Genomic DNA, 12,446 nt, shown 5'->3' on the forward strand with positions numbered 1-12,446 from the left:
GCAAGATAAAAGTCCAGTGGCAAGATACTGGCAATGACCTAAGATACATTGAATGATCTTGGTTTATAAAAACCCATTTCAGACACCTTTGTAACTGCTGGAATAAATTGTTTTCCTCATCCATTTTTCTGGGGGAAGTCTTCACACATTTGGGGTACTGACCCCTCCTCCCCTAACTCACTGATGTTATTTTCAATCTGGTTTAGCCCAGCAGTGTGGCCACTGCACATGCTACAGCCACAGATAAGAGTAGGAGCCATAGGGGAGTTAAATCTCAGGTGGAGAACAAATGGTCTTTGCAGCCCTAAAATGAGCTTGTCAAGTCTTTACACAAGAGGTCTAGTCCTTGAACACCCTATACACTCCAATCTAAAAGAAATACAAAGACAATGAAAAGCCGGCTTTAGTTGAGAGAACACACTAGGAGGTCAGAATAAGTAGGTCTCATCTAGGAAGAGGCCACTTAGCTGAGCTTTGAAAAAGCTAGGGCTTCTTTTTTTTTTTTAATCCTTTCACTTAATAGAATTTTGCTTTTCTCCCCAATCACATGTAAATACAGTTTTCAACATTCATTTTTGTAAGATTCTGAGTTCCAAATTTTTCTCCTGCCCTTCTTTACCCCCTCCCTCTCCAATCAGCAATCAAGCTGATATAGGTTATATGTGTACAATCAGGTCAAACATTTCCACATTAATCATATTGTGAAAGAAAAATCAGAATAAAAGGGAAAACCCATGAGAAGGGGGAAAAAACTACAAAAAAGGTGAAAATAGTAGAAAACTAGTCATTCTAAGAAGTAGAGATAAGAGCCCCTGAGGACTGCCTATGAAAAGGCATATTTAGGGAGACTGATTGATGAAGTCTCCCTAAAATCTTCTTTTTAGCTCTAAAGGGTCAACAATTTTAAGTTCCTTCCCTGTGATATTTGCTATATCCAACTACAGAACAACACCAGAAAGAAGGATGCCTAGCACACAAACTACATAGTTGTAATACACTCTTGGTGGCTTGCAGACTCTCTCTTGATCCCTGTTACCTTGCTTCTGGCTACCTCACCCTGGAGTCACACTATCGATTGAAATCCAAGTCTCTTTAATTAAACTTCCCTCTTGCTGGAAGTACCCTCAAGGTCCTCTCTGTCCTGTATCGTCTCCATACATGTGGATAATTAAGTGCAAAGCTGTCCAGGATAGTGTGGCCTTCAAGATTATAAATAACCATCACCTTAAATCTCTTTTCCCAAGGGTGAATTTGTAGAACTTGCCAGCCTCCCAGAGCTCAGCCATTTTAACCACCTTACAACTGTATTTCACAGCCAGCTCCTGTTTCTGAATTTGTTTTTTAAAGAATGAGCAAGGTAAACAAGGCAGATGACACAGAGGTAGCTCATTGTAATAGAACATGAAATTTGGAGTCAGAATAGTTAGAGTGCACTCCCAGCTTTGCTTTTTATTAATCATGAGAAAATATACAAATATACCAATCAATCAATCAATCAATATTTATTGAATACCTACTATATGCCTGGTATTGTGCTAAGCACTGAGGAAACAAAAAGAGATAAAAGACAGATTACGCCCTCAAATAAATTCCTTGAGTCTCAGTTTTCCCATCTCTAAAATGGGAAGAGAGAAAACTATGGGGACTGAAGGCAAAAAAACAAACAAACATACTATTTACACTTTTTTTACGTGTTTGCCTTTTTCCTGTACCATGTACTTTGTGAGATTTCTATAGCTTAGGAAGCTAAATTTATGAGGGAAGGAAATGTGTCACATCTCAACTTTGTATCTTTCTTGCACAGTAGATTCTTAATTGTTATATGTATAAATAAAAGTTGTGAGTTATAAAATATTATGTAAGTATAAATATTGGTTTTATAATCTATACCAATGGCACAGTGGATAGAGCACCAGCCCTGAAGTCAGGAGGACCTGAGTTCAAATGTGACCTCAGACACTTAACACTTCTTAGCTATGTGACCCTGAGCCAGTCACTTAGCCCCAGTTGCCTCACAAAAAACCCAAAACTCCAAAATAACTTGCATCATCAATTTAGGAATAAACTAAGTAGAGTAAAATGAAGAATAGATGTGAAATAAAAAGACCTGGGTTTGGATTCCCACCCTTGGGTCACTTATGTAACCTTAAATAGATCATTTTGTTATTGTTCGATCATTTTAATCATGTCTGACTCTTTGTAATCCCATTTAGGTTTTCTTGGCAAAGATACTGGAGTGGTTGGCCATTTTCTTCTCTAGCTCATTTTACAGATAGAGAAACTGAGGCAGACAAGTGACTTATTCAGGATTACTCAGCTACTTAAATGCCTGAGATCATGGCTTCCTGACTCTAGCTCTACCTACTGTGCCACCTACATTCCTAGATGAGTCACTCACTGGCCTCTCATTCTCCATTTTTCATCTATAGAATAAAGAGATTGTGTTAGCAAGTTTCAAAGATACCTTTAGGCTCTAAATCCTACAGTCTTATAAGCACAAGCCTCAGAGATGGACATAGAAGTTTTTTTCTAACAGAAGAAGACACAGAAAGGAATAAGAAGGAAATCAAAAGAAACACAGTGTTCATGCAGGATCCTAAGAAAAGATTCATCATCTCCTTCAAAGGAATCACCTAATTAATCCACAAGCATTTGTTAATGTTTGTTGTGCTAATATACCCAAGAAAAAGTCAAGAGAATACCTATTCTCAAGAATCTTACATTTTTTTAAGTTTTACATGTATAATCATTCTAACAACATTTCTATATTAGTTATGCTGTGAAAGAAAATCAGAACAAAAGGGAAAAACCACAAGAAAGAAAAAGGTAAACAAACAAGTAAAAAAGGTGAAAATAGCATACTTTTTTCTGCCTTCAGTCTCCATAGTTCTCTCTCCAGATGCAGATGGCATTTTCTATCCCAAGTCTATGGTAATTGTCTTGGGACAATTGAGAAGAGCTAAGTTTACCATAATTGATCAACATGATCAATGTTGTTGTTGTATACAGTGTTCTCTTGGTTCTACTCACTTCAGTCAGCATTACTTCATGTATTTCCAGGCTTTTCTGAAATCAGCCTGCTCATCATTTGTTATAGAACAATAATATTCCATTATGTGTATCCCCAGAGGCTTAGAACACACCCTAAAATTTAATTGGTGTTCAATATATATATTTATTGGAGATCTCTTATTGACTTGTGAGACACAAGGCAGGCTATTAGCACAGTGAATGGGGGAGGAGGCCCTTAATTCAGGAGGACCAGACCTCAAAATTAGCCTCAGACACTTACTGCCTGTGTGAGTGTGGGCAAGTCACTCAACTCTGTCTGTCCCAGGTTCCTCAGCTGTAAACTGAGCTGGAGAAGAAAATGGCAAAGCACTCCAGTATCTCTGCCAAGAAAACCCCAAATGGGCTCACAAAGTCAGATACAATTGTAATGGCAAAAAAAAAAAAAAAAAGTGAGACACAAAGTATTTTAAAAGGGTAGAACAATGGGAGAGGAAATTGTCAAAGGGGACACTCCTACTTGGAAGAGAAAAGGCTTCATGGAATTAGTACCTGACCTGTGTTTTGAAAGAAGGTATGGATTCTAAGAAAATGAAGTGAGGATGTCCATTCCAGATACAACAGATTACCTGTGCAAAGGCATGAAGATAGGAGATAGAATATTATGTATGGGCAACAGTAAGTTAGCAAATATGAGTGGAAATGAAATGTGTGGTGCAGAGTAATAGAGGTTTTAAGAATTAGATTGTGGGGACTTTAAATGCTAGGGTGAGGATTTTGTATTTTAACCTAGAGGCAATATAGAGCCACTGAAGGTTTGTGAATAAATGAGTGTCAAAGTCAGATCTGTGTTTTAGGAATACTGATTTGGTGGCTTATGTAGGGAATAGCATGGAAAGGGAAAAAAGGAAGGAAGGAAAGAGACAGGGATGGAGGGAAGGTGGAAAAGGAGGAAGAATGGAGAGAAAGAGGAAAAAAGAAGGAAGAAAAGAAAGTAAGGAAAGAAGGGAGAGAGGGAAGAGAGAAAAATGGAAAGAAGTAAAGGGAGAAAAAGATCATTTATTAAATAACTACTATTTACTGGGCACTGAATTAAGTAATTTTAAAATATTTCATTTATTTGTCACAACAGTCCTGAGAGGTAGTTGCTAATATTATCTCCCATTTTGTGATTGGGGAAAACTCAGGATTTAAATGATTTGCCCAGAATCACTAAGCTAATAAGTGAATGAATCTGGGTCTGAATTCAGTTCTTTCTGACTAGACCTGGCACTCAAACTATTGCACCACCTAGCTGTCCAGAAACTGAAAGAAAAGAGAACAATTAGGAAGCTATTATAATAATCAAGGAAAGAGGAGATATGAATCTGGACTAGTGCAATGGTCATGTAAAAGGTGTCCAAAGAGGATGAAGGAGGAGGTAAGCTGGTCTAAGAAGTTTAAGGAATGAAGAAAAGGTTTGAAAGTCTCTTTGTAATAATGACAGAGAATTCATCACAGAAGAATAAAAGAGTTTCCATGCAGCAGTGAAGACCCAATTAAAATTAAGTAACATAAACCATTTATATTACATGACTATATTACTTCCTCTATATTCATTCAAAAACAATTCTCTGAGTAAAAGCAGAAAAGATAGGTCATGGAGGTAATTCAGGATTGGGATTTATTAATAAGATGAGATGGGCTATAAGAAAAAGGATTAAGGAATCAAAGTTAGAGAAAAGTATACTTTTGAGCCAGTCAGCCTAAAAATGTGAAGGAATAAAAGCAAAATTGGAAGAAGAACAAGCGAACAGGAAAATAGAAACAGGATGCTTAGACAGAGTGAGGACAAAACATGGTATAGAGTTTTGTGAGAGTGGGAAGAGCAAGTGAGAGTGAAGAGCACAAGATGACAAGTGGAGATTGAAATTTTAGAGTTTAGGATCACAGACATAGAATAGTTATTAGTGATGATTAAAAGATAATTTAAATGCTATACGGCTATTTTAAAGTACTTAAGATTTAGAGTTTAAAACTTCCCTAAGACTCTTGGGAGACCTTGCATGTATAATTATTAGCCATTTTTGTTCTATTAGATGAGATGTATGACCATCCTTGTGAGTAGGTATGGTTGAGTAAAGATTGGGAAGTTGGGAAGGTTGGGAGGTTCATGAATTGGGATGTCAGAACATTTGAAAGAACATTCACATGCATATGAAAGTCCCCAAACTTGAAGGGAGGGAATGGGATGAGGAAGCAGATTGTTGACCAAAAAATTAATTTGTAAAGAAAAGAGAAATAATGACCTGGAAATGTGCAGAAGATAGAAACAAGGATTTGGACTGGGTGATAAAACAAAAATGAAGTGAGATGAAAGGAAATGACATTATTAATGGTGGGAAAGGATTGTCTAAAAATTAAGAGTACTGCACTGTACTAGGGAATGTGATTTAAATATTGTCAAGGATGGTGAAGAAAGTAACCTCATATGAGACAGGCAGGTCAGGTTTCCTTTAGCAAAAGAAAGTGAAGTCACAAAATCCAAAGTAGAGTTTATGATAATAAGTTGGAAGATCTTAGAGTTTCATAGACTCATAGATCTAGCATTGAAAAGAGCTTTAGAGGTCCACCCAATTCAATCCCCTCTTGGGAAAAATGGTAAAATGACTTGTCCAAGAATAACACAATCACTGTGTAATCAGAGAGAAGAGGAAATGGAGTCTTTTTTGTGGTATTTTAGTTTTCCAAATACATGCAAAAATGGTTTTCAACATTTACCTTCCCAAAACCTTATGTTCCAGATTTTTCTCCCTCTCCTTCCCCCTCTGCCTCCCCCAAGCAATCTGATGTAGTTTAAATGTAGTCAATTCAACTAAACATATTTCTATATTTGAGGACATGGATTTTCAAAGAATAGGGTTGAAGTAACTTGAGATGAAAGGACAAGGAAAGGTCAGAGAAAATTAAGGTTTTCTGCTCAACAACCAATGATTCTTTACCAGAAGAAAGTAAACAGGGCTTAGAATTCATTGGCCACAAAAAGGAGAAATATCTTAGAATTCTGAAACCTGGAATTCAGGAGAGGCAGAAGCAAGGAAGAATAAAGCGATAAGGAAAGAGGCACCCCTCCCACCCCCCAGAAGAAATGCTGTATGTGGAGGAAATCTCAGCCCCTAGGACAGTGGAAGCAACTACAATCACTCCTAGACCTAAGCATAGTCATATCTTTCGTGAAGTTACAGTTCTGTGATGGCTTTCATTCCCCCAAGAGGCAGGCTATCTACCTTCCTGGTACTTATTTGTTCTAATGATCCAGAAGAGACAAGTCCAAAAATGATTTCTCTCAAGTGCCAGAGGGTCTGGAAGGAAATTGTTCCTGTGTATATAAGGCATGCAAAGTAAATGTGAAGTTTTGTTGTCCAGTGATGTAGTGCGGAACAGTACAATTATTTTGCAAGAAAGCACATCTGTGAAATAAATATTATTAGTTTCCTGAAACATAACCAATAGTTTCCTAATAAATGTAGTTACCTATTTTGAGAAGCTAAGCATTTTTTCATTCTTTCTAAATATTATTTCTAGTGTAATTTTACTATGGCAAGAAAAGAATAGCTTACAATTCCAGATACAGCTAATTTCAAAAGCACAAAATGCCTGTAGGTCTATTCCCCCATGTAAACACAATATCCAAAGACTATATTCAAATCTCCTAACAAAACTTGAAGGAGACAATCACCTCCTTCTGAGCTAGTTTATGCTAACATAGGAATATCCTTGCAAGAAATACATATACACCTCCTCTACTCCTTATTTGCATTGCCAAATCCTAGCCATCTTTCAGAAAAAAACCCTTCTCCCTCTATGAAACTTACCCTGACCTCCCAGACATGAGTGTACTTTCCCTTCTCTATACATTTATAACCTAGTCTGCATCATTTCTTTGGCTATTGATCATAGTTTATGGTACTACTTCTACTGCTAACCTAAGCCAATATTCATTTTAATATAATATTTCATTTTCCCACAATTTTATGATACAGCAATTTTAAAACTTTTTTTAAAAGTTTTGAATTTCTATGACCAAAGGTCTATAAAACTGCATATTCTTTCATCCAACAATATCACTGCTATGTCTCTATCCCAAAGAGATCATTGTAGTGGTTAGAAACTGGAAACTGAATGGATACCCATCAGTTGGGGAATGGCTGAAGAAGTTATGGTGTATGAATATGATGAAATAGTATTATTCTATTAAAAAAAATTAACAGGCTAATTTCAGAAAAGCCTGGAAAGACTTACATGAAGTGCCGCTGAGTAAAGTGAGCAGAACCAAGAGAGTATTGTACATAATAACATCAAGATTATGTGATGATCAACTATGACAACTTAGCTCTTCTTAGCAACATAGTGATCTAAGACAATTCCAATAAATTTGGATGGAAAATGCTATCTACATCCAGAGGAAGAACTATATAGAATGAATGACAATCAAAGCACACTATTTTCATTTTTTTGTTGTTTGTTTTTTCTTTTTTGTGTTTTTTCCCTTTTGTTCTGATTTTTCTTTCATAACATGACAAATATGTCAATATGTTTAAAATGATTGTACATGCATAACCTATATTGGATTGCTTGTGGTATTGATAAAGGGATAGGTAAGAGAGGAAGGGAAAAATTTCAGAACTCAAAATCCTGCAAAAATGAATTTTGAAAACTATCTTTACATGTAATTACAAAAATAAAATACCATTGAGAAAAAATCTTGAGTTTCAAATTCCAGACTACCTTCCACTCCTGAATTGATAAGCAATATTGTTTATATATATAACGCAGTCATGTAAAACATTTTCACATTAGTCATTTTGTATAAGAAAGAAAGAGAGAAAGAGACAAAGAAAGAGAAAGAGATACAAAGAAAGAGAGAAAGAGACAAAGAAAGAGAAAGAGATACAAAGAAAGAAAGAAAGAAAGAAAGAAAGAAAGAAAGAAAGAATGAAAGAAAGAAAAAAAGAAAGAAAGAAATTAAGAAAGAAAGAAAGGAAGGAAGGAAGAAAAAAGAACGAAAGAAAGAAATTAAGAAAGAAAGAGAAAGAAAGAAAGAAAGAAAGAAAGAAAGAAAGAAAAATAGAATTTGTATTCAGACAATATCAGTTCTTTCTCTGGAAGTAGATAGTGTGCTTCACCATGAGTCCTTTGGGGTTGTCTTGAATCATATTTCTGAGAATAATTAAGTCATTCATAGTTTCTCATTGTACAATATTGCTGTTACTATATACAATGTGTCTATACTGTGTATATACAATGATGTATATACTGTATACTATTCTACTGATTCTACTCACTTCATTTTGCATCTATTCACTTAAGTCTTTCCAGGTTTTTCTGAAATCATTTTGCTTATCCTTAAGCTGATGTTGAAATCATTGTTTACATTAATATTCTCATATTCACATACCATGAAATAATATACATAAGACATTTTTGCAGATCTTAAATTCCTGTATACATATTAGTTATTATTGTTATTATTATTAGATAACTAGATCAAGGGAGGAGACTCTGTCTCCTTTTAAGTCTTTTAAAATGAGATTTGCCATTATAGCAGATGTTTGCCCTTCTTCTGCCTTTCAAATCTTACATGGTTCTCTGTTTTGCCCCTCTTTGATGCACTTGTAGTAAAATATTCTTTATCATAGTTAATAAAAATAATTTATAATAGTAATGATAATAATTATGATGAGCATTTATGCATCTCCTATGTGCCATTTACATCACTGCGCTTAACACTTTATAAATATTTTCTCACTTGATCCTCACATTAACCTTGTGCTGTTATTGTCTTCTTGTTACAGATGAGATAAGTGACACAGACAAAGGTTAAATCAATTGCCCAACTTAGGTCTTCCTGACTACTTCTAATGCTCTCTCCTAGGTAAACACCTAATTGTGTTGCTGCCTTACTCTCTTACTAGACTCTTTCCTTATATAGATCTCAGCACAGAGTATCATAGGATTGTAGAATCATTGATTTGGGACTGGAATAGAACTCAGAGGTCAACTAATCCTACTTCTCCTACTGATGCATAGACAGGTAAACTCACTCCCCTCGGTCACAGAGTAACGGAAATGGGATTCAAATTCAGAACCTCAGACTCCAGGTCCAGTACTTTTCACTCTAACAAATGGATGAGTTAATAGACATTTATGCAACCCTGCTCCACTTATCTGCACATAAATCAGAAAACCTTCTCTACTTCCCAGGTTTCCACCTGTAGTTATCATCTATTCAAAACCATACCTAGAGGCCTCATTCATACATCTCTATGCCAGGAAAAGGCCACATGAATGATAAAGGAAAAAAAGACATTGAATTAAATCAGAATGAGAAAGGACATACCAATGAACTGAATGAGATGGCAAATGTTCTCTGCACTCATATACCAAATGGCTGCCCCGTCTCCAGACTCCTAGGAAATGGTGGGCAACTTTTCTTTTAATCCTTCTGCTTTCCCTAAATGGGAAAGGAGAACATAACCAGATTTTGATTCACTCACCTCATAAGAGTACTGAAGATTAGGATTTAAAACCCATCTTCTCTTAAAATTGTCTTCCTCTAATTTTAGTGAAGCATGCTAATAGCTTGAGCCTGGATGACCCATGAAGACTCTTCAAGGAAGAGGTGAAGTTATTATTGCCCCAGCTTCCCAGAGGCTCCCAAAAGTCTTATTGGTTTCTATCTGTTCACCCCTATGATTTTGGAGGTCCTCAGTCTAGTATCTTTATTACTCACTACTCTACATACCTGCTAAATTCTCAAATACAGACCACCTACTCTTGTTTCATTCAGTAACTTTCTCCTCCAAGCAATTCCAGGTCCAGGCATAAGACACTGGGTAGGAGGGACCATTCCCAGCATGGAGCTATCCTGACACTTTTTATGAGTAGCAACCTTGTCTGTTGTAGAAAACAAAACTGAAATGTCAAAAACAGTGTTCATTAAAGAAATTGGCAGTCTCTACACCTATTATACATTTATCATTCAGACTTGTCATCTTTCTGTCTTAATTCTAACTTAAAGTCAGATCCTATCTCAGATACTCACTTTGTGACTCCAGCCAAATCATCTAACTTGTTCAAGTTTTCTCATCTCTAAAAATAAGGAAAATAGTAGTACTTATCTCCTAGAGTTCTTATGAAGATTAAATGAGATAATAAAATACTTTGTAAACTTTCTAGTCCTATGTAAATGCTATTTATGATGATGGTGATAAGAATGATGATGATATAAAAATCTACCATTTGGGATTTCTTGGTCAACCATATTAACAAGTTCTAACATCTGAATTCTATGAAACTGAAATTTTCAAATTTCCAAAAGCTGAAAGTTCCAAATGCCCCAAACAAAATGTACATAGCTATTGTTAGCAATAATTCTTTGTTGACCTCCTACTATGCATAAAGACTGATATTTTATACTGAGAGCTCCTTCTCCTCCAGAAAAGGAAAGCTAACTAAAAATCAGAGAGCATCTAGTTGTCTTTGATAGATTCAAGTCACCTGGTCCAGATTAATTATATCCTGAGCAACTGAAGGAACTGGTAGGTGTGATTGTCAAACTACTGTCAATGATGTTTGAAATATTATGGAGAATAGGAGACTGGAAAAGAGCAAATGTTCCAATTTTTAAAGAAGGGAAAAAAACAGATTGTGTAAACTATAAGTTAGTGAACTTGTCTTCTTTTTCTGAGAAAAATCTAGAACACACTAATGTTAGTGAATGTGTAGGAAAGAGATGCAGAGATTCCCAAGGGCCAGCATTATTTTGCTAAGAAAAGGTCATGCTAGACTAATTCTATTTCTTTATTTTGATGGGGATATTAAATATGATAGACCAAGGGAATTGCTTTAAATATAGTTATCACTTCCACACTACAATTTTCCCCATCACAGTTCCTATATGTTGTGGGTCAGCATAAGAAATTATATGTGAATTTTGGGGGAGTTTCATGGAAGCTGCTGAGGATACAAGAAGGCTAGCAGAAGACAAAGAATATGTCCAAATACTTTTTACAATAAAAATGTGCAATAAAAATACTATAACAAATATCCTATAAAGGAACAAAAAAATCAGGCTTCTTCTGGTGTTAAGAGATCAGAAATTTTAGACAGATTTTCCAGATCATGGGGGTGCTATGAACCTAATCCCCATGATGTGAAAAGAATATCTATATAGTTTATCTTCTTGTTGTTCAGTTGTTCAGCCATGTACAACTTTCCATGATCCCATTTGGGGTTTTCTTTGAAAGGATATTCAAGTGACTTGAGATTTCCTTCTCTAGCTCATTTTAGCAGTTTATTTAGATTTAAGGAAGTCATTTTTCTAGTCTTTAATACTATTATCATGGGAAAAAAACAAAGAGATGTGGACCAGATAGTAATCCCATTGGAAGAATTTAGAACTGGTTGATCAGCCAGACTCAGAGAGTAACCTTCAAATTTTCAATGTCAATTTGGCAAAAGGTCTCCAGTAGAGTGCCTCAGGAATCTATGCTCTTTAAGACATTTTTTCAAAAAATATGATAAAGGCATAAGTGGCATGTTCAATAAATTTGAGGATGATACAAAACTGGGAGAAATAGCTTGATAGAATTGTTTCACAACTTGAATACAAAAAATATTTTGACCAGCCAGATCACTGATATAAATATAATAAGATAACCTATGGTTAGGGTAATTGGAAAGTCTTAGACTAGGGTTTAAAAAATTAATTTAATAAATATGGGATAAAAGAAGCATGATTAAATAACAGTTTATCTGCAAAAATTAACAGGTGGTCTTCATATGTATAATATGGCAAATTTTTCTACTTTTCCCCTTCACTACAAAAATGCTGATGTGATTTTGGATCCATTTAAGAGAAGCATAGAGAATAAGAAGATGATACTCCTGGTAAAGTCACATTTGCATTAATTATGTTGAGTTCTGGACATCATAAATTTAAAAAGATACTGATAAGCAGGGGCATGTCCAGAGAAGGGACAACTAGATTGGTGAGGGATCTCGATTCAATGTCATATGAAAATTAGTTAAGGAAATAAGAATGTTTAGCATGGGAAACAGAAGATTCAGATGGCTATTTTCTATTTGAAGGGCTGCAGCATAGAAGGATTAAATTTGTTATTTTATGTTGTGATATGGGAGCCACCTGCCAGTGGCTGCTGGAGGTCTAACTCAGACCTGTAGAATGGATATTCTTCATGTGAGAGGATGATGATACAAGGAGACTGAGAGGCAGTTGCTGTTCTCTGACCTCTCTCCTCTTCACTCTGTTTCCAATTTATTTCAAGGAACATCTGTGAAGGCTGCTTTGTAACTCCTTCAAGTGTTATGATTCATAGTTGTGGAGACTCTCAGAGAATTGACCTGCCCCTTCATTTAGGCATGGTCCTTAACAA

This window comes from Sarcophilus harrisii, chromosome 2 (genome assembly GCF_902635505.1).
Source record: "Sarcophilus harrisii chromosome 2, mSarHar1.11, whole genome shotgun sequence".
Classification (NCBI taxonomy): Eukaryota; Metazoa; Chordata; class Mammalia; order Dasyuromorphia; family Dasyuridae; genus Sarcophilus; species Sarcophilus harrisii.